This window comes from Camellia sinensis, chromosome 4 (genome assembly GCF_055761805.1).
Source record: "Camellia sinensis isolate YWXY chromosome 4, ASM5576180v1, whole genome shotgun sequence".
NCBI lineage: Eukaryota > Viridiplantae > Streptophyta > Magnoliopsida > Ericales > Theaceae > Camellia > Camellia sinensis.
Genome location: NC_138964.1, coordinates 209,950,855 through 209,973,464, shown reverse-complemented (window position 1 = coordinate 209,973,464; position 22,610 = coordinate 209,950,855).

The following is a 22,610-nucleotide window of genomic DNA, read 5'->3' as shown; positions in this document are numbered from 1 at the left end:
TGGCCGGCCATTAATTTTTCTTTCCATTTTTGCCCCTCCTCTTCCGGGCCAATGTTGAACACCTTGGGCCCACTTTCTTGAACTTTGAACCACATATTTGTGATCTACACACATGAGAGGACACCAAAAGTTGGTGGGAGGCTAGTAATTTTTCCGAAAAGCCAACTTCTTTTTGGTCAAAAGTGGTTCAGCATGAATCCGGGAAGGAGAAAAAGCTGCGCGGCTTCACCGAAACGGGCGTAACTCTTTGCACAAGAGGAATTAAGATATGAGGCCACCACCATTGGAGAGCTTACTTCCGGGGCTTCATTTTTCACTCAAGAATCTCCCAAGTCCAAGTCCGGGGGGGAGAGATGTGGTTGGTTGAAGTCCGCCTGGACTGAATCTGCGCAGCTTCACGGAAAAGGGCATAACTTTTTCTACAGGAGGAATTTTAATGCAAGGTTTGCGCCATTGGAAAGCTAACTTCTGGGGCTTCATCCTAGGGGGTGGCCGGACACTTTTTTCTTTGATCTAGCCGGCCGGCTAGGGGAAGTGGCCGGCCGGCTACCTGCAGCAAAATACCTGGCCGGCCTGCTTTTTCAGGTTGAGTGCATTCCAGCTGTGCCTTGGTTTTCCCCCAAAAAATATCTACATCCGGGGACCCTTTTGAAAGAAGAAAAAGTCTCATTTTTCTCTCCACTTTGGGGAGAGGCTCTTCTCTCTCTCTCAAAAATTTTGCTGGCCTCCCAACTCAAGAAAAGGGGTTACAAGGCTTGCTTGGAGGAGATACATACATAGCACCCCATTTCCTTCAAGTTTTTGGGTTCCATTTCTTCATCATCTTCAAGCTCTACCACCACCCTTCCATTCCAGCAGCAAGGGGAAAAATTCCAGCAGCTTAGAGTCACCAAATCTGGTCCAAGAAGCAACAAAAGTGTTGGTCTTCAAAGGTAAGTCCAATTTCCCTCTTTTCTAGCTCATTCTTGCACCATCTCTAAGCCATACATGCTTATTAATTTGAGCTCCGACCAAAACTGAAAAGGGCCCTCTTTTGAGCTCATCTTCACTTTTCATTAAGGGCTCAACCCTGTTTGAGCCCTCCATGACACACTTGCTTCATTGATCCTCTTGTATGTCATAATTTTGCATGCTATTTTTGACCCATGAGAAATTTATTTTCGAGCATGTTGTAAACTGATATTAGGATTATTTTGAGCCCCTCTTCAACATTGAAGAAGGGCTCAACACCATTTGGGACTTCCATGTTGTACCTACCTTTATACTCCTCTTTTCTTCCCCATTCTTGCATGCAATGGCAACCTACCATGCTTTTGTTTTTGGCCATTTTACAGTTCTGAAAAAGTTCTTATTTTGGTCCATACTTCATGTTTCATTTAGGTCCTTTCATGGTTTGGGGCTTCCATAGGTCACTTCATGTTATATCCCTCTTTTATTCCCCATTCTTGCATGTTTAGTTAGCCTACCATTATTTTGTTTTTGGCATTTTACAGTTCTAGAAAAGTGCTTATTTTGGTCCATTCTACATGTTTTATTAAGGGTCTTTGGCTGTTTGGTGATTATTTTATATACTTCATGTTATAGCACCTTTTGAGCCTCATTTTGCATCACATTTTTAGCATGTTTGTATACTGATTTTGAGGCTTCCATATACTGTAAATATTCATATTTTTGGTCCCTCTTCAGTGTTATAGAAGGAAATTTTTCAGTTTGGATTTTTCTTATATCACTTGCTTCATTACCCCTCTTTTGGCCCCTATTCTTGCATGCCATTTTTGCCATACCTATGCTTGCTGTTTGTCCATGTTTATAACTGTGAAAGTGCCTTTTTTGGGACTGTCTAGCTTCTGTCTTTGCATTGCATGTCCATATTGTGCATGTTTGGCATAGCTATAGGCCATTTCGGGTGCCTAATGTTGCATTTCGGGACAATTCCATGCATTTCATGTCATTTCGCCTCATTTCGGGACTGTTTTCCCCCATATTTTACTGCTGAAATTCCATTAGAATGATTGCTATCATTTCCATGTCATTTCATCATATTTTGTCATCGCCTCGGTTTGCGTGCCTATGTGCACGCATTTCGAGGCACTCCATTTTTATCCGCCGGCATCCTATGTGAGTGTGGCTGAGGCTCACTCATGTTGGTATAAGCCCATTTGTCATTCCATCATATTTTGTCATCGCCTCGATTTGCGTGCCTGTGTGCACGCATTTCGAGGCACTCCATTTTTATCCGCCGGCATCCTATGTGAGTGTGGCTGAGGCTCACTCATGTTGGTATAAGCCCATTTGTCATTTCCATGTCATTTCATCATATTTTGTCATCGCCTCGGTTTGCGTGCCTGTGTGCACGCATTTCGAGGCACTCTATTTTTATCCGCCGGCATCCCATGTGAGTGTGGCTGAGGCTCACTCATGTTGGTATAAGCCCATTTGTCATTTCCATGTCATTACATTGCATTCCGCCATCGCCTCGGTTTGCGTGCCCGTGTGCACCCATTTCGAGGCACTTCTTTTTTATCCGCCGGCATCCTATGTGAGTGTGACTGAGGCTCACTCATGTTGGTATAAGCCCATATCATGTTTCCATGTCATTTCATTGCACTCCGCCATCGCTTCGATTCGCGTGCCCGCGTGCACGCATTTCGAGGCATCTCATTTTTATTGCATTTACCATTGCCTAGGTTCGCGTGCCCGTGTGCACGCATTTCGAGGCATCTCATTTTCATTGCATTTACCATTACCTCGGTTTGCGTGCCCGTGTGCACGCATTTCGAGGCATCTCATTTTCATTATATTTACTATTGCCTCGGTTTGCGTGCCCGTGTGCACGCATTTCGAGGCATCTCATTTTCATTGCATTTACCATTGCCTCGATTTGCGTGCCCGTGTGCACGCATTTTGAGGCATCTCATTTTCATCGCATTTCGAGGCATCTCATTTTCATTGCATTTACCATTGCCTCGGTTTGCGTGCCCGTGTGCACGCATTTCGAGGCATCTCATTTTCATTGCATTTACCATTGCCTCGGTTTGCGTGCCCGTGTGTACGCATTTCGAGGCATCTTATTTTCATTGCATTTACCATTGCCTCAGTTTGCGTGCCCGTGTGCACGTATTTCGAGACATCTCATTTTCATTGCATTTACCATTGCCTCGGTTTGCGTGCCCGTTTGCACGCATTTCGAGGCATCTCATTTTTATTGCATTTACCATTGTCTCGGTTTGCGTGTCCGTGTGCACGCATTTCGAGGCATCTCATTTTCATTGCATTTACCATTGCCTCGGTTTGTGTGCCCGCATGCATGCATTTCGAGGCATCTCTTTTTCATAGCATTTTACCATTGCCTTGGTTTGCGTGCCCGTGTGTACGCATTTGGACGCATCTCATTTTCATTACATTTATGTATCATCTCGATTTGCGTGCCCGTGTGCACGCATTTCGAGGCATCCCGATTTGCGTGCCCGCGTGCACGTATTTCGAGGCATCTCATTTTCCATAGCATCGTGTATGTTAGGATTGTATCTTAGTCGCATTTCATCCATATCATGCATATTGCATCATGTCCGGAATAGGAGTTAGCCTGGGCACGGGAAACGAGGTACATTTCGTACTCCGAGTGACGGAATGTGTCTCAATTCCCCAGTCGCCGACACTCCGGATTATCCATGATGGAGTTAGGTTTTAGCTGTAGTTTCATGTGCATTCATCCTATATTGAGTTGTGCATTTCGATTCCTCGGCCATCATGCCTCGGTATGCGTGATTGGTGGCACGAGGATCGAGACATGCATATATCTGTGCAAATACATTGCTATGCCCCTTTCCTGCTCTCTGTTGCAGCAAAATCAGGAATCAGCAACTTTTTGGGGCTTGGCACGCATTTCAAGAACAGATGTAAACAGAGGCTAATTGGGGCATTCCGGTGGATTTCCGCGCAAGACAATCCGGACATGCATCATCCATCAGAAGCAAGGCAGTCCCTGGCCTGCACGCCAGTTTTATTTGCTTTCTTAATTAATTCTTTAATTAATTAGAATTTTGTAATATTTTGGACTGTAATATTCTTTTATTTGGGACTGTAATATTTGGACTGTATATTTATTCGGACCCTCTGCGCGAGGGCATAACTGTAATAAGTGTGCGTGAGTGTGATGTATGTCTTCCAACCCCACGTCTTTCTCCCTTTTATTTATCCGCTTTTGATGGTTAGATTAGGGCATGTTTAAATTAACATACAGTATGACAGCATGTTTGCATCATTCATCTGTATTGCATGCACCGGGCTCGGCGCATCATACTAACTGCATTGTATTTTCGATTTAAAAGTTGAATACATGTTAGCTGTAGCATTCCATATGCCATCTTAGAATAGCCGAGCCTGCTATCATTGCATTTTGCACGTGTTGCATTAGACATTTTTGTATACTTAGGATTAATGCATGATTTCTAATGTAGCTTCTGTTTTTGGCTTGGAGTACTCGGTAAGCTTTATGCTTTAGCATCCTTGCATGTGTGTGAGTGAATGCCATGATAGCATGCTTACCATGAGGCTATGTGCTTATCTGATATATCTGCCTGAATGCCTGTGGGTAAAGGTTGGGTTATCTGAATTGGAATAAAACATCAAATGTTTCAAGCCTACCTGCGGGTAGCAAACCATTTTCAAAAACAAGCATGAAATGTTTTGTTCCAATTCAGGCGATCCGGTCTATACTTATATGCTGTGAGTATCACATAGTAACCTAGGCTAATAACCGGAATAAGAACTCACAATGTTTTCAAAAATTGATATCATGGTTAGTAGAGGCCGGTCTATGACCGGGCGAGCGGCGGTGCTCACGAAGTGACCTTCCCCAATCGTACCCAAGTTCCCGAGCCGAGGCAACTTTGGTGATGACGGACACGTGGCCTTTTGGCACCGAGTCAGGGTTTCCTAAATTTCCCAAAATAAAATATTTAGGTGGCGACTCTGTATCTGGCAAAGCAGTCCATGTTTGGCACTACTTTTTCAAAAATCAGTTTCTCAAAATGATTTGCCGGATTTGGACTCTTTGGTTCAGATTAGGAACCGTGACAATTTGAGAGTCCGAACTGTAGTGAACCCCAAATGAACAGAATGGGACTCATCCTCCCGGGGCGTTCGGGGACGTCTACAACTAGCAACAGAGCAAGTTCGAAGAACTAATGCTATTTGATGAGAGAAAACTGAAAGCATTATACCATGTTCAAGGTTATCAACGTAAGATTGCTAGGGCTTTTAAGAAGGTTAAGTCCAGGAATCTCAAAGAAGGGGATTTGGTGCTGAAAGACAACCGAGCTCTTGTCCATGACCCTAGGGGCAAGTTCAGACCCAATTGGACTGGTCCTTACACCATCAAGACTATCTGCTAGGGTGGAGCTATAATTCTCATGGACTTGGATGGCCTAGAATTTTCCCAACCAATCAACATGGACAAATTAAAGAAATACTATTTCTGAGAGGCTCGCTAGGCCGAAAACCCAGAAGGGCGACCTAGGCGAAAGTTAGAGCACAAAAAATTAGAAATAAAGAAAAACTGAGCTCGTAAGGTTAAAAACCCTAAGGGGCGGCCTTAGCAAAAGTTAAAGCGCAAAAGGAGAGAGAGTTAATACTCGAGTGAACCTAAACCGAACTACGTAAGGGTTGATTCCTATATTTGGGATACGTAGGCAACTTCATCCCGAAGTTCAGCCATAAACACCTCTAATTCAACTGTCATGTCCATGTGTCTGATCAGGTCATCTTTGTCTGTTCTTTACCCAAGGGTTTGGTTGTGATCCTTACTCTGAGAGAAGAGCTGGTTACAGTGCTAAGCAGTGTTATTTAATCAATGGGCAATTTGTGATCTTCGGATTCGGGATTGTACATCTAAAGGATTGATTCCATATGTGTCAAGTGGTGATTCTTATCGAAAATGGTTTTGAGAAGTTTTAATAAAAATTGATTTTTGTTCAAATTTTACCTTTTACAACTTAGACCATTTTTGGACCAAAAGGAAAATTTTCAATGCTTATAACTTTAATTTCATTGATTTCAATACAAAGTTCTCCAACTCTCGATACAAATCAAAGTTGCTTTTATTACATTCATAAAACTTGAAAAGTAAGATCAAAGCAATAAACTAGGGGCATAGATGAGTCAAGCGCGCCTGCGTTCCCCGCTTGTGCTTGTGAAAGCTTCTGATGCTAAGGTCGGCGCGATTTGTGCCTCATCCTCGAGCCAAGCCAGGCATTCGCCAGAAAAGGCGCAGCTAAAACTAGGGGCAGGAACCAGAAGCTCTCTCGTCCTCCAAACAATGAGGTATCTAGCCAAATGTGAACATTGGATGGGGAATGAAACCGAGTGCCTTACCCTCTTCTCTGGGCAAGTCTGATCATGTCCAAACTGATGTTTGAATTAGAACGTAAAGTAGAATACACAGTGTGTAAGGCCAATCAGCTGAATTCCAGGTTGCTGAGTCATACTGTAGCTCATTTTAGTTAGATTAAGCCAAGGGCAACGCCAAGCAATGTCAGCAACAGGCTTGTTGCACATCCAATAGCACCACCATCTCTGATTCAGGAAATCCACTAGCTGTTGGCGTAAGAAGTATGCTCGGGCTGAGTATGCAGGGCAAGAGTCCACTACCTTCAGCTTGTCCATTAGCCATATCTGGGAAGGGATAAAAGAAAAGAGAGATTAAAGAATAGAGAAATGTATATTGAGACAAAAGTGAGAAAAGGGCTTTGAGAGAAAAACAGAACATGAATGCCGAGTGATTTGAGAAACAAATATTAGAAATGGTGGGAAACATTACCTGAAGAAGTAGTGGACTCCTTACGAATTTGTTTGTCTTTTGCTAATGGAAGGCGTCTAAGCCCATCAAAGTCTCGGCCAGCATCAAGCCAATGCAACTATTGTCCTCTTTCAAACCTTTTGCCACTTCGACCAATCAAATGCTAGATGCACCAAAACTAGGGGCAAGGAGGAAGTGTGCTAGCATACACAAGCAAAGGGCGTGTTGTCGGAAACCCCGCCAAAGAAGATTACCTCGGTCGCCGACCTCAGAAAATTGATGACTCAGGCTGGGAATATCTAGCTCTCCGTTGTGAACCAAAGATCGAACCTCGTGTAGAGTGAGTCCACATATTCGTCCCAAAGCTTGGACGAGGCCAAAGCGGGGTTGAGGTATGATTTCCTCATCACGCCGGGATTCCATTAGCACTTGAAATTCTTCGATTGTTGAGCACATTTCTTGTCCTCTGAAGCTAAAGACATGTGTAATCAGGTTCCAGTATCTAGCCGCGACATGAAGGAACGAAAAGCAAAGAGAAGTGTGGCTCAAAGGAAAAAGGGCATTTAGGCCGAAGCCACGAAAATTCACCTTTTCCGAGCCATCCAAGGTGGCTACGCAGTCCCGAAGCCTACTGACAAATAATATCTCCATTTTGAGAGCAAAATATCAAGGACTTGTGAGTTTGCCAGAAAAGCAGCATGGGAGCATTATTTATAGAGTCTGAGAAAGAACTGAGCATGACACCTGGACAGCATTGACCGACATCACACTGATGGCTAGCCGTGCATCAGTGAAGCTCAATCGGGTCTTGATGCTGGCCCAGTGTAGGTCTGTTGCAGCAAAACCCAGCCTTTATTTGAATAGACCTCAACTATACTTCTGATTTTTGTTTTGTTTGTACCAAGTGTTTGTTAGCTTTTTCGAGTTGTTTTCATTTAGTTTTTTTCATTATCAAGTTGTATTTTTTGTTTTGATTGGTTGTAAGTCATTATCCGATTTATGAATCAATTCAAGAACAAAGCATTCACAGATTCAAAGGTTACAAATGCAAGGATAATGCAGTTCATCATATTGTGCAAAAAAATCATTCGACAAAACTTGCTTTTCATAACTAGTGGGCCCAACCTTGATCATCGGTTTACACAACCAAATAAAAGAAAGTTTTTGAAAAACAAAAGGACTATCCGAAGCTAGTTTTATAACCACATAACAAAATGAAAACAAAAGCAAAGCAAAGTAAAGCAAAATCATCATCGGCATCAGTAGCCCATCCTCGCTCTCTTCCTCCTCGGTTGTGAAGGAAACGCATCGCTGTTATGACTAGGGCTGTTCAATTACAGGTCAATCTCCTCTCCCTCTTTCTTAGGGGTCGCAGACCTGTCAAAAGGTTCCTAGAAAGGTGAGCGCTGCCTCACTCGACCTCTTCCTCAATCAGTGCCTCCTCGGCCTCTTAATGGGCCCCGTCTCTGCCTACTGGCTGCGAAAAGTCCTGCAGGCACTGCTGGCGCTTGCTCAAGCTGAAAAAGATACCAAGCATCAGATAGAGTGATCAGAAATGTACAGTATGGCAATGACAGTAGGCTACACACTGAATGTACCTTAATCCCGTGGGTGACTAAGACAGTCTACCTCCTTCGTACCATGATGAGTAGTCGGTTGATCGTCCGAAGGAGCTCGTCACCATATGCCCGGGAAATCTACAAAAGAATAGAAATTGAGAAAAACAGATAGAAGTAATCGAACAGTAAGAAGTAATGGCTGAGAATAAGCTAAAGTGCAACATGGACTAGCATAAAAAGAAAGTGTACTTGCTTAACGTCTAGGGCAAACACAAGTCTGTGGTCCCTCTCCTTGATGGGCTCAAGAGGGATCTGCTCAATCACTCCGTCTGGACGTATGTACATAATCTCGGTGGGAAGCACAGGTCCAGGAATGAGAGCAACGGCAGAGGCACCTCCAATGGGTGCATCCCCAGCCCCAGCAGCAGGAACAGTAACAACCTCTGGCACAGCTCGAGCCACGTCTGGAGTAAGAGGTGTCATCACCCAAGTTCGTAAGAAAGTCATAAGGTCACCGGACTCATGGTGACAATCGTCGTCCTCACCTATCATCAAGAGGTCTAGCTCAAGACCATCTTGTAAATCATCTACCACCCTCATGCCAGCAGGAGGATGATGTGGAATATTAGGGTCAACAACGCCCTAAGTCTAGTAGATGAATCTCTCTCCCAAGTAATATACCCAGCCAAAAGGGCCCTCAAACAAGATCCTCATCATGGAAGCATGCCAGGCAGCAGTGTAGGTCGCCCTCGACACATGGGGAATGCCTGCCCAAGGGTGCCAGTCAACCTGAGAAAATCAGTATAGTGTCAGATATCAGTGTAATATGAGAAAATCAATGTGATGTCAGAATGACAGTACGGTATCAGAATAACAATGTAGTGTCAAAATGGCAGTACGGTATCAGAATGGCAGTGTAGTGTCAAAATCAATACACTGTCAGATGTTAGTGTAGTATGAGAGAATTAGTGTAGTGTCAGATATCAGTGCAATGTCAGAATGGTAGTACGGTGTCAAAACTAGTGCAGTGTCGGAAGTCAGTGCAATATGAGAATGGCAATATGGTACAATACAACAGTATAAGAGTGATCATATAGTGTAGGAAATAGTGCAATACCTGATCAGTCGTGATAATGTCAAAGAAATAGCATAAATATGGAAAGGTGCGATCTACAAGGCGACGTCGCTCGAACCGTGAGTTGTAGTACCGAGAGCAGGGTACAGACAACTCGATCGGCCTCACTGGAACTAGAGCCAATGAAGTGAAATATGTGAAGACCCAAAGCTGCAAACCAATGGCAGACAGATGACATGAGAAAACGAATCAAATGAGCCAGAAATGCAACAGTGAACAGAATGTAAAGCATATCAGAAATATGAGTGTAGGATGTACCTAACAAATCCTCCAATAGCCGCCAAGTGAATCAGCCTTACGGTGAAAAATGGAGCTTATATAGCAATATAAGGTGGCCAAACCAGCGCCACCCCAATCGTAATCCGCCACCCGAGGAAGATGTACCAATGCTCCTAGAATGTATAATCCCACGGTATTTTCCTTGTTTGCAAACAGGGTAGTACCAAGAAGATATATGAGGAAACCATGGGTTTACTGGGCAACCTCGTCTACAGTGGTTAGCTGTGTGCCAGAAAAGCGCTCCAAGAACCAGCTGTAGCGCACCATCCCATGGCTGGTAGTGTCTGGGATCACTCCGAGAAGCTGGAGTTGTGCATCTTTTCACTGAGTCATATCTGGATTGAAAGGGACTGGGCCGCCGCCCCCACCCGCAAACCAGTCAACATCGAGAAGTCATATGGGGTCAGTGTCATCTCCCCGGTAGAAGAGAAGTGAAATGAGCTGGTGGTGTCCTACCATCTCTCTAATGATGATAAGAAAAATGAGTGTTAAAAATAAGGAAAAAAAAAATAGAGAGAGGAGAAAACAAAGAATGACGGAGAAATAGCAAAAAGATTGAAGGAAATGAAGATATGGAGCAAGATACCCATTTTGTTTTGTTTCGTTGCGTGAGCACATAATTTGATTTATGATTGACTTTATTTTATTAGTTTAACTTTATGATTTACCTTTCTTAAACTATTCTGGTCATTGATGACTTGTCATGTTTAGTTCGTAATTCATTTCATCATTTCTTACCACACGATATTGTATGTACGGTTCATTCAGAGGGGTTTCAAGTAAAATCATTCGTGCCCTTCGAATCGCATTCCTACCACTCTCTCTCCTATCGCGTGAGATGCGTTAGAATTGTTTGCATCAGTTAAAAACATTCGGGTGCGTCCCGGTGTTCACACCACTCTCCTCCTATCGTATGAGACGTATTATGATTGTTTACATCGGTTAAAAACATTCGGGTGCGTCCAGGTGTTCACACCATCCGTCAGTTAAAAACATTTGGGTGCGCCCCACTGTTCACACCACTCCTTCGGTTAAAAACATTCGGATGTGTCCCGGTGTTCACACCATCCTTTGATTAAAAGCATTCAGGTGTGTCCCGGTGTTCACACCATCCTTTGGTTAAAAACATTCAGGAGCATCCCGGTGTTCACACCATTATTCGGTTAAAATAATTTGAGCGTGTCCCGGTGCTCACACCATCCTTCGATTAAAAACATTCAAATGCGTCCTGGTGTTCACACAATCCTTCGGTTAAAAACATTCGAGTGCGTCCCGGTCTTCACACCACCTCTCTTCCTATTGTGTGAGACGCATTAGGATTGTTTGCAATCGGTTAAAAACATTCGGGTGCGTCCCGATGCTCACACCATCCTTCGGTTAAAAACATTGGGGTGCATCCCGATTTTCACACCACATTTCCTCCTATCGCTTAAGACCAGTTAGGATTGTTTGCTTTGGTTAAAAACATTCAGGTGCGCCCAGCTGTCACACCACCTAGGATCTCGGTTGAGACCTCGGGTGCGCCCGATGGTTATGTTGCTCTTCGCCTTTCCTTGCATGTCGCGTAGTTGAGCTTTAATTTTCTTATACCCTTTCTGCATGAAATGTGATTTGGTTTGTGATTCTCACGCGTGGCGTGTTTATTTACTTAATTCTTTTCATGCTTGGAATTGCTATGCCTTGTTTCAGTTTGTTTAACTGTGACATTTTCTTTACATTGCATTCACATTCAAATGTTTCATTGCACAACCTCATTGCATGATCATAAGTTATGTTCTTGTATCATGCATGTCATTTGCATCTTGTCCCGGAACTACGCTGGTTTGATTCCTTACAAAGGGAAACATAGGCAGCCTGCGGGCGCAACCATTTTAATTTATGTCTTGCTTTCTTGTCCAAGTCTTGCGGCCTTGTCAAAATGGATCGTCTCTAAGCTTTGACATTCACTCACGTCATTTTATGATTTCAAGCTCTGTCAAAGAGGGACAACTGTAGACACCCCATTTTTGACTGTCCAGAAGACTCAAACGCTTGGTTTAATGTACTCGATGATGAAAGTTGAATTATGAATTCGCAGTGATTTGAAATCAATCAGGCTTCTGAAATAACCTCACATCTTCAACATTTACTAGGGCTGTTCAAAAATCCGTTCAAACCGGTAATCCGGACCGAACCAGACCGAATCATACGGTTTGGTTTGGTTCCATTAAGAATTGGTTCGGTTTCGGATTAAAAAATATGAGAACCGTAAAAACGGTTCGGTTAATGGATTTTATGAGAAAACCGCGGTTCGAACCGAACCGAACCGAACCGAATTTTAAAACATATATATATATATATAATATATTATCAAGTTTTATTTTTATTAATTGGTTTTTTATAATTTTAATGATATTAGGATGGTATAGATATGTAATATTAAGTAATGCCTTAATATTATTAGTTTTATCAAGAGTTAAATGTAATTAGTTTGAGTAATTATTTTGCTAATATTAACAATTTATTCTTGTAAATAGAAATTTTTAGAACCGTAAACCAAACCGAAACCGAACCGTTTTTTCGGTTTGGTTCTGGTCCGGTTTTACAAGTGTAACGGTCTGGTCTGGTTCTCAAAATCACAGAACCGCTAGGATCGGTTCGGTTCTTGGATTTTCTCAGAACCGAACCAATCCGGACTGTGTACACCCCTAACATTTACCTTGTTTAAACCCATGAGTTTCATTTTTGGACCTTTTCCTACCCTAAGCTAAGTTTGAACCAAATAAACAGGGGAGGCCATCAAGGCCCGGCCGTGCATCAGTGATGGCCGGCCGTGGCTATGAATGGCCGACCGGCCTTCGATGGCGATAAACACTGTTCTGGGCGGGAGACAGTCAGCTGTCCATTTTTGAAGATATTTATCACCTTTTGAGCTCGAATTCTATAAAATCGAAGCTCTGGGATTGCTTTGAGGGTTGAACAAAATTCTAGAAGTGATATATACACCTTGAGAGCTCTTGTCTCCTCTTTCTTCCATTGCAAGTCATCTTTAAGCTAACCTAGCTTATTTGTACCACCTTTATACATCATATACAACCTTGTCTTACCACCCTAGAGCCTTGGTTGATCTTGGAGAAGTATAATTCAAGCTTATGAGTGCATTGAAACCAAGTTTGAAGCATCCACAACAAGTTTACCCTTTGAAAGGTATAAGCTTGTATTCTTCTCTATTGCCTTCATTTCTATCATTTACTTCATAGTTCTTGCTGTTTTGGTTTGTTTTGAGCTTGCTTGAATTGTTTAGAGTTGGGTTTGAAAAGTTACCAAAAGGGTAGAGAAAGCTTGCTCTTTCTATATCTTTACTTATAACTCAAACCTTCTCTTTTTCACTCTTTTCCATTAGTATTTACACTGATTTTTAGAGGTTTAGAAAGGATAAAAACCATGTTTTGAAGCTTTAAAAGTGGAGGGGTTAGCCACCCCTCTTATTCTTGCTTACTAGTCTTAATTCTTTTCGTTATTGTCAAGCTTTTCAAGCCCTTTTCATGCATGTTCTACCTCTGATTTTCATGTATTAATGGCTGTTTTGAGGTTGTCTAGGCCCTTTTCAATTGGTTCAGGCCTTGTTTAATACACTTGTGGTCTCATAAGTTGGCATACTTGTTATGCTCTCTTTGTTCATTTTCCATGTTTGGAGTCTAAGTTCACCAATCAATCAACCATCCATATTTTTCATTCTTGAGAATGGTTTCAACCAATTGAGGTTGTTCAATGCATGTAAAGGAGACCTACACTTAATGGCTTAATCTCTTCGGAGATTCATTGCCAGCGGTGTAGTCTTTCTTACATGTCTTAGAAGAACCTCGTGTTTAACATTATTTCTTGTTTAAAGGACTTTAACATCACATTTGGACATATTGACTAATGAATGGCAATGACTAAAACAATTGGCTTAAAACTTGGATTAACACACTTAAAGAAAATGGCTTAATAGCTTGAACTTGGCCGGACGTTATGCTAAGTTTCTTGTGTCAAGGGTCATCGAGCATCAATTCATGGTGTTTTTGATGTCCTTGAAACATCTCAACTACCTTTTTTGAGTTCATTCCATGACAAAAAGGAGGGGTCATCATTTGATTACATTCATTGATTTTTGTCCAAAATGATATCCGAGATCATCAAGCAATCATATTGCTCATTAAAAGTTTTGGAATCAATTCCAACATTTTCTTGAGGCTTTCCCATGTCAGAGAAGGAATGAAGGACAAACAGAGCTTGACAATGCTCTATCTGCACTGATTTCACCTCAGAGCACAGAAACAGAGCTTTACACCAAATTGATGCACGGCCGGCCATCTATATACCTGGCCGACCATCATTGATGCACGGTTGGCCCTTGGTCTGTGGATAGCAGTGCAGTTTTGCAGAAATAGAGGCAGTAGCTAAAGGTGAAACAGAGATGGCCTGAGCAGACAGAGTAGTTTTCAGGCGATGCGCATGCAACTTTCATCCTTCTTCCATTGTGTCCTTATCAAATGCAATTAATTATTTCAATAGTATTATTAGTTGTGTACTAATTGTGTTGTAATATTTAATTAGTTTAATTAGTTGTAGCTAATTAGTTTGTGTAATATTTAATTATCTTAGATAGTTAGTTAATTATTCATTTCAAGTGTTGTAATAAATTAGTTAATTAGTTAAACTATTTATTCAAGTTTTGTAATAGTTAGCTTAATTAGCTTAGTTTATTCATTCGGATTCTCCTTCGTGAGAGCATAATGTAATAATGTGTATGTCTTCTAACCCCACGTCTTTCTCCCTTTTATTTACCTACTTTCGATGGTTAGATTAGAGACATGTCTCAATTAGCATACCTTATACTTTATGCTTGCATCCATTCATTCGTATTGCATGCACCGAAGCTCGGTGCATCATTCTAACTGCATTGTTGTTTCAATACTTCTTTGAAATACGTGTTTAATCGCATGTTATCAAAATCGATCCATATGCCATATTAGTAGCCGAGCCTATTAATTGTATATTGCATGTGTTGCATTAGTCATATTGTATAGTTAAGAATCATGCATGTTTTTCTAACTCATATCTTCTTAGCTTGGAGTACTAGGTGAGTTTTTTATACTTTAGCATACTTGCATGAGTGTGAATGATTGCCATGACTAGCATGCTTGCCATGAGGCTAAATGCTTACTTGATAAATTGTATAAATGCCTGTGGATAAATACTTCTTGTTTGAATTGGAACAATTCAACGAATATACGTTTAAGCCCACTATGTCTAATGGCAAATTCACAGTTTTAAGCCCACTTTGTTAAGTGGCAAATTCACAAACTTTAAGCCCACTTGAGGTAGCAAATTCAAACCCTTTTCACAAAACAAACATGAAATTGAATTGTTCCAATTCGAACAAACTAGACTATACTTGCTTGTGCGTATCACATAGTAAAGCTAGTCTAATAACCGGAACAGGCGCACATAATGTTAATAAAAAATCATATCATGATTAATAGAGGCCGATCTTTGATCAGGCGAGCGGGGGTGCTCAATTCATGGCATTCCCCTCTCATACCTAAGTTCCCGAACCGAGACAACTTTGGTGATGACGGACACGTGGCCTTTGGCACAAGTCATGGGTTTCCTAAATTTTTTTAAAATAAAATATTTAAGTGGCGATTCTGTATCTGGCAAAGCAGTCTAATTTTGACATTTTTTATTCAAAAATCAATTTTTCAAAAGATTTGTCAGATTTGGACTCTTTGGTGTTTATCAATTTCATATTGCACTTGTAAGATCATATTCAAAACTGTGGGAGTCAGAACTGTAGGGCTTTCTTTCAAACATTCCGCAAGGGGGGCGCGAAAAAGCCGAGCTACACCTTGCTCGGTCGAACATTGGGTGCACGTTGGACAGAGGACTCAGTCCGGTCGAATAAGGACAACTTTAGATTGCTAGTCTGAAGGAGATGTGCGCTCTACAGAGTAGGACCAGAGTAGTCCTCCTAACGTCGAGCTCAATCGTGACTAGGGAGCTCGGTTAAGCCACGGTGTGGAATTATCAAGGAAACCGGACTGGTAGCACAGTCGTGAGGTGACTCGTGGCGCAGCGCTAAGCATAGCTCGATGGGGAGTACTATGTAGTGCCACGAGACTGCAGGAAGGAGATTCCGCTGTCCGTACGCGTCCATATCATTTGGCGGTTTCGTTGGGTGGTATTTAGGTGTATTGGCGTTGACATGTGGGGAAATGTGAGAGGAGAGCAGATCTACGCGTCCAGAGGGGAATGAGTGCAAAAGCGCGCGCAGAAACTATATAAACGGTGTTGCGCCCCTATACTCAGGTCTGGAACATCCTCTGATCAGAACTCACCTACCACTGTCCCCTCTCTTTTCTCTCTCTCTAAGTGTGCTAATTTGACTGTCGGAGGGATTTTCCGGCAGCACACTGCAGGGTAGCTCACTTTCATTGTGCTCTCAGGTCGATCGGAGTGAAGCATAGCTTGGACACAAGGAGTACGGATAACGTCGAATATTTGGCTCACATACAATATTTTTTATTTTTTATTTTTTTTTTGGAAAACAATAGTTAAGAATCAAATTATATGTGACGAATGGGCTGGCGCGAAACTAACAGCTTGGCTCGATGGTTCGCCTTACTTCTGTGGGCATGATGGGTTGGGTTGGGTCGGGTTAGGACTATTTTAGTCACAAAAAAATAAAATATATTTTTTAGCTTAATAAAACAAAATGTCACATCCAAACCATAATCATTGTATTTTTCTCTCATAAAAGTCAAAAAAACCAAAAAGCCCCATCCCAAACGAGACTTTTTAGCTCCAGACTAAAATAGTCAAAAAGTTCATTCACATCCCAAACGAAGGCTATACTTTTTTTCATGGGCTACTTTGGCCCATTTTAGTGGGCTAGATGATTCAGATTTTTGGCCCATTTTAATTTGTTAGATGATTTAGATTTGGGCTTTAATTAAGTAGAAAGTAGGAGGGAGGGAGGGAGGGAAGCCCAATGAAAATTTGGGCTAGTACAGTTGAGTTTGACTACATGTAACAGCCCAAACAAATAAAATCAAATTGTAGTAGCTCATCAATCTTAAGTTTCTTGGCAAGAATCACCGGAAGCCAAAAATAAAAATGAAAATAATACCTCTACACTTGTACTAAATTAGTAATCAGCTGGTTATTGGGTCAGGCCTACAACTACTATATAAAAAGTTATATCACTTAGGTGAATCAATGATTAAAAATTAGGTAAATTATATCAATTTAGTTATTTTAATTCTAATTATATCAATTTTATTTATTATTTTTTCACATTTATAATATCCATTAAGAAATTAAAGAAAAATAAGGACAAAAAAATTCATTTAAAAAGAAATTGATTATTTTAATCTTTCAATCACTTTGAGAAGAGTAAATTTATTTATTTTTCTAGTGATTTCAGTCGAATTTTTAAATGGGTCTATCAATTAGATTAGATTGACATAATATGAAAAAAAATCAAAAGTAAAATTATTGCAATTATAGTTACAAGAATTAAATTAATATAAGAGCCAAATTACAAATACAATTTGTTTATAAAAATTGTATTTTCTACTCTCCTACGAGGCCCACTCCAAAACTTAGGCCAAGTAATAATCTAGTATGTATGGGACAATATATCTGTCAACTGGCCGGTACAAAATTCATGTAACACTTCCCTCTATATTAAAAATTCATTAGTTATATGAATGAAAAAATAATATTGTCATTTATTTTACATTAAAATATCTATTTCATCTTGTTTATATTTGTATCTTCATATCATCTCTATTAATTTCTTTAAATTTACTGAAAAAAAAAAATTCAGTGTAATCATATTAAAACTGTAAAATTTATTATATATTTTTTTAAAAAAATTAAAAAAAAAATCAGTTTAATTTTTCCAATTTAATTAGATTATTAGAAGCCAAACAAAAAAGAGACAGAATATCATCACGCAACCAAAAAAAAAAAGGCAAAGGTAATGGGTACTGTCACATCATTGGTAATACTATTAGGTCATGTTTGTTTGGGCGGACTGGATTAGCATTCCCATGACTAATAGTCTTAGGACTATGAATCCGTTGGATTATGTATCCTATCTTAACTAATAGTCAAATTTAAAATAATTAGTCCCTATTTCAATTGTTTAACCAAATATCGGATTAATAATTTTATTGGACTATTAGTCCAATCCCAAGCTCATATCCATTCAAACAAACATGACCTTAGAGTACTATTTTTTGTAGGAGTTTTCTTAAGTGTGCAAGTGCACACCATGTGCCACTTACACAAAAAGTGTAAGTGTAAAGTGTAAGTATAAGTATAAGGTGTAAGTGTAAAGTGTAAGTGTAAGGTGTAAGGTGTAAGTGGTGCAACCTCAAAAAAGGTGTAAGTGTAAGGTTTAATTTTTTACAAAAGGTGTAAGTGTAAGGTGTAAGTGTAAGGTATAAAGTGTAAGGTGTAAGTTGCACACCATAACCAAACCCTTTTTTGTACTCTCAACCATTTTTCTAAAGAACCCCTCTGTCTCAATGCTACCAATTCAGAACAAAAATAAATAAATAAATAAATAAATAAAATAAAAATTTTAAATTTATGATCAAAATTTTTTTAAAAATATAATTTCACAATAATAATTTCAGACATACAGTATTAATTTATCATTCTGAATATATATTTTTTAAAAATTCTGATACCGACGGCCACTCTCGTCATTAAATTCAACTCCGACCCCACCACTGCTTTTTATAGTCATCCTAATCCAAACTAGTCAGCATTCCACCTTATATATGGATATCCTATGTTATTACGTATTGTAATAACCTATGATCTTTTAGAAAGGTAATAACCTATGATCTTTGTCCAACATTTTTTTCCTTAAAAATGCTGATGACGTCTATGCAAATTGGTTTAGTTAAAATAATAATATATGAACAAAAATTTTATCTGATTTAATTTTTTTTTAAAATAATATAATTTAATGTAAATCTTTTATAATGAATATGAGTGACCTACTTTAATTTATCACACTTAATATATGTAACTCTTTTTTTTTTTTTTTTTTTTCGTAAACCATTTTTATATATCAAACCTGATAATGTAGTGCCTTCCGTTTCATCTATCCAATTCTTAATCTCTAATTTACGTTTTAATGATTTTACCTCAACCCTTCATATAAAAAGTTTTCAAGTTAAAATGTAAAGTTTAAGATGTTTAAATTTCAAAAATTCTTATTTGTACTACCAATCTGTTGTTGCAAGTTTACTCATCCTACTGGTTAGCCGAGTAAATAATGCATATAAGATGTATTTGGGTAGTTAATAAAATATATATATATATATATTATAAAAATATAAAAAAAAATAATCCAAAGTTGATTTTTTATTTTTTTTAAATTTGAAAAAAAAAAAAAGTCTAGACACTTATGTCACAAATTTTCTCATTCTCAAATTGTTTTATGTAACAGTTAAAGTTTATGATTTAAATTTATCTGTTTGTTTTTTTATTGTCCACCATCTACATTCAATTTTTTTTTTCTTTCTCTACATGATTTATACACACTCATTGTGTATGTGCTAAATTTCTAGTAATAATGAATGAATGTGGAGGACATCGTGTGTGTGTCGACTTTTGTACCCAAATATAAAACTCAAGATTATCAGGATACATAGTTCAATCTATCCTCTTAACCAAATACAACAATATATATATATATATATATATATTAAAAAATAATTGATGGAATGTGTTTAAGAATATGCCTCAAACCATTGTTGTAAATGATAGTAAACCAGAACCACCACCATGATTCAATCAAGTGTCTTTTCTTTTCTGAATTCATATTACTTTTTGAAGATACTTTTTATTATATTTATATTTTCTAAATTCATATTACTTTTGCAAATGTATTGTATTATATTATATTATATTATATATTCTACACTTGATTGACAATCAAAATGTATGAAATAACAAGTCCAGCTTGTGATTTTGTTGCAATCCCACTTGCAAGAGACCTAAGCTGGACACCCACCACTCATTCACTCATTCACTTTTCAGAAAATATTTGCATTGGCCTTTTAGAACCTTACATTGTTATACATTTTAGTCCTAATTAATTAATGATGACGACTATCATATGTCAAGGGCTGCCTTGGATTTTGTACGAAAATTAAGTTTGTGTTTGGATTAGTAAAGTTAAAACAAGAGGATTATTTTTTTTAAAAAAAAAAAGAAAAAAAAAAAGAAAAAAGAGAAAGAAAAGTGCATGCTTAACTATTTCACTTCCAGCTAATCAATTTCAGCGAGTCTCTAATTTACATTGACATAGGTAGGTCTATAAAGACTACAGCCTACTATGAACAACCCAGGCTCATCACTTAGGGCCCAATACATAATCCAATTAATGAAGCCCAACACTGCTAAAGCCCCCACATAGCAATAAGAACCAATGGCATCAATACACAGGGCAAGAGAAGGGTAAACCACAGCAGCAGACAAAAATCTGTAAAGTTATTGCTACGCCACATCGCCATTAATGAGGCCCCTTACAGAATTTATTGCGATAACCCCTCTCCGTCGGGACAATACGCCCTCACCCTGAACAAGGTAAGCTATAGCATAGACTTTCGGCCAAGGTGACAGGTCGGAAGGGACAACGAAATGATTACCAGAGGATATAAGCAGACGTTGAAGACAAGAAGAAGGTTAAGCTTTCTATCTCTAATCTCGCTCTATACTCCACTCCTCTTTCTAACTTGCTCGTCGGAGGGTTCGCCGGGGGACTCCCCGTTCCCCGTTGAACTCGTGTGCAGGTCTTCCGATGGGTTTGGTCATTTGGACATAGGCTTAAGGAGCGTGGATCAATCCGACCCGTTCTACCATCACAAACTGTATCATCAGTTGGCGTCGTCTGTGGGAACCTTTCTTACTCTATGCGTCAGTTGTGCTCATTGTCGCCGGAGGCCCTTTCCCAATAATCCCTTCCTGTCACCTGCGAAGGTGAATGGTCACGTCTAGATCCATGGCTTCCCACCCCAATGTTCCCGACTACTGAGCCGACCCTCCTAATCCGAACAACCCACCACAATACTTTACCATGCTCACCAACAGCATTAACTGCCTTGCCGAGCAGAACCAAGCTCTACTCAATGCCCTACTCCAAAAAGACCTTCCCATGCCCCCTCCACCACCTCCAAATATTCCACCCAACTGAGAACGAGCCCCGAGTCATACTATCCAGCTGCCTTATCCACCCAACTTGGAAGGCTTGCAACCTCCTCCCCCAAATATAAATCCACCACCCTGACCCTCACATCCATCGGTCCTAGCACCAACCCCTGAAAGAGAGGCCAGTAGCGTCCAGCCCCCGCTCCCCTCCGGTGGTGACAACATTCCTCTCTGGGACGCAGAACTCCGAGCCATGAAGCTCCAACTCCAAGGGGTCATGCAGAACATCCAACATAAACCCTCTCCCACAGCTAACTCGCCATTCGTTGCCTCCATCCGGGACAAACCTTTACCCTCCAAGTTCAAAATGCCCACCATACTCTTTTGACAGTACAACAGACCCAGTCGACCACTTGGAGACCTACAGGACCCTCATGATCCTCTATGCTTTCCCTGACGAAATCATGTGCCGGGCTTTCCCCGTGACACTCAAAGGGTCAGCTAGACTCTGGTTTAGTCAACTACCAGCAGACTCTGTCTTCACTTTCCAGTACCTCAGTGACTCTGTCCTCAGCCATTTCATTGGAGCCCAGCGCCAGCAACGTTCGGCAACCCAACTCCTCAACATCCGTCAGACCGAAGGGGAGTCGCTATGTAGTTTCGTTACCCTCTTCAACACCGAAGCCTTGCAAGTAGCGGAAAACAATGACAAGGTCATCCTTACGGCTTTCATGACCGGTCTGCGGTCGTCTGACTTCCTTTTCTCCCTCTCTAAAAACTCCCCGACCTCCATGGCAGCCCTACTCTCCAAAGCTCAAAAATACATGAATGCTGAAGATTCCCTAGCCGCCCGGCAAGATCCTATAACCAAAAACCCGACCCCTAGAGAAAAGAGAAAAGACTCAGACATTAGAAATACCCAGTACAATAACCAAACGTCTCAGTACACTAACCGACCCCCCAGAACAGACCGGTCGGCCCCAGCCCGACCGCCCGGCCGGTTCAAGCGGTACACCTCCCTAAACTCCCCTATGGAACAAGTCCTCCATTAGATCTAGCGGGACTGCCCCCTAAAATGGCCCCAACCATCACGAACTTCTTTCAATCGAAAAGACCAGTCCAAATATTACCGTTTTCACCAGGATCATGGCCATAATACCGAGGAGTGTGTTAACCTCAAAGATCAAGTCAAGGGCCTGATTTGTCAAGGACGCCTCAGCCGATTCACGGATACTCGCCCTCAGCAGAGGTAGCGAACTAAACCTATTAGAAACAACCGCCGGCGCATCCCTCCCCGACAACCAACACAGCCTAACCAAGGTCATGATCGCCCTCCACAGCAACCACGGGCACAAGGTAACCCCGCCCCACCTGTTGGAGAAATCAAAGTTATCTCCGGCGGGCTTGCTTGTGGAGGACCATCCCGGTCGACTCAGCGGGCAGAACTTAAGAAAATAAGGCAGGGCTCAGACAAAGAAGTTGCCATGTTGGACCGACCCTCCAAACACCCCAGGTAGTGAGCCAAGCCTATCACCTTTATGGACGCTGACTGCACAGGCATCGGTTATCCTCATGACAACCCTCTCGTCATTTCCGCCCTCCTCTCCAATTATAAGGTCAGACGGGTTCTCGTCGACAA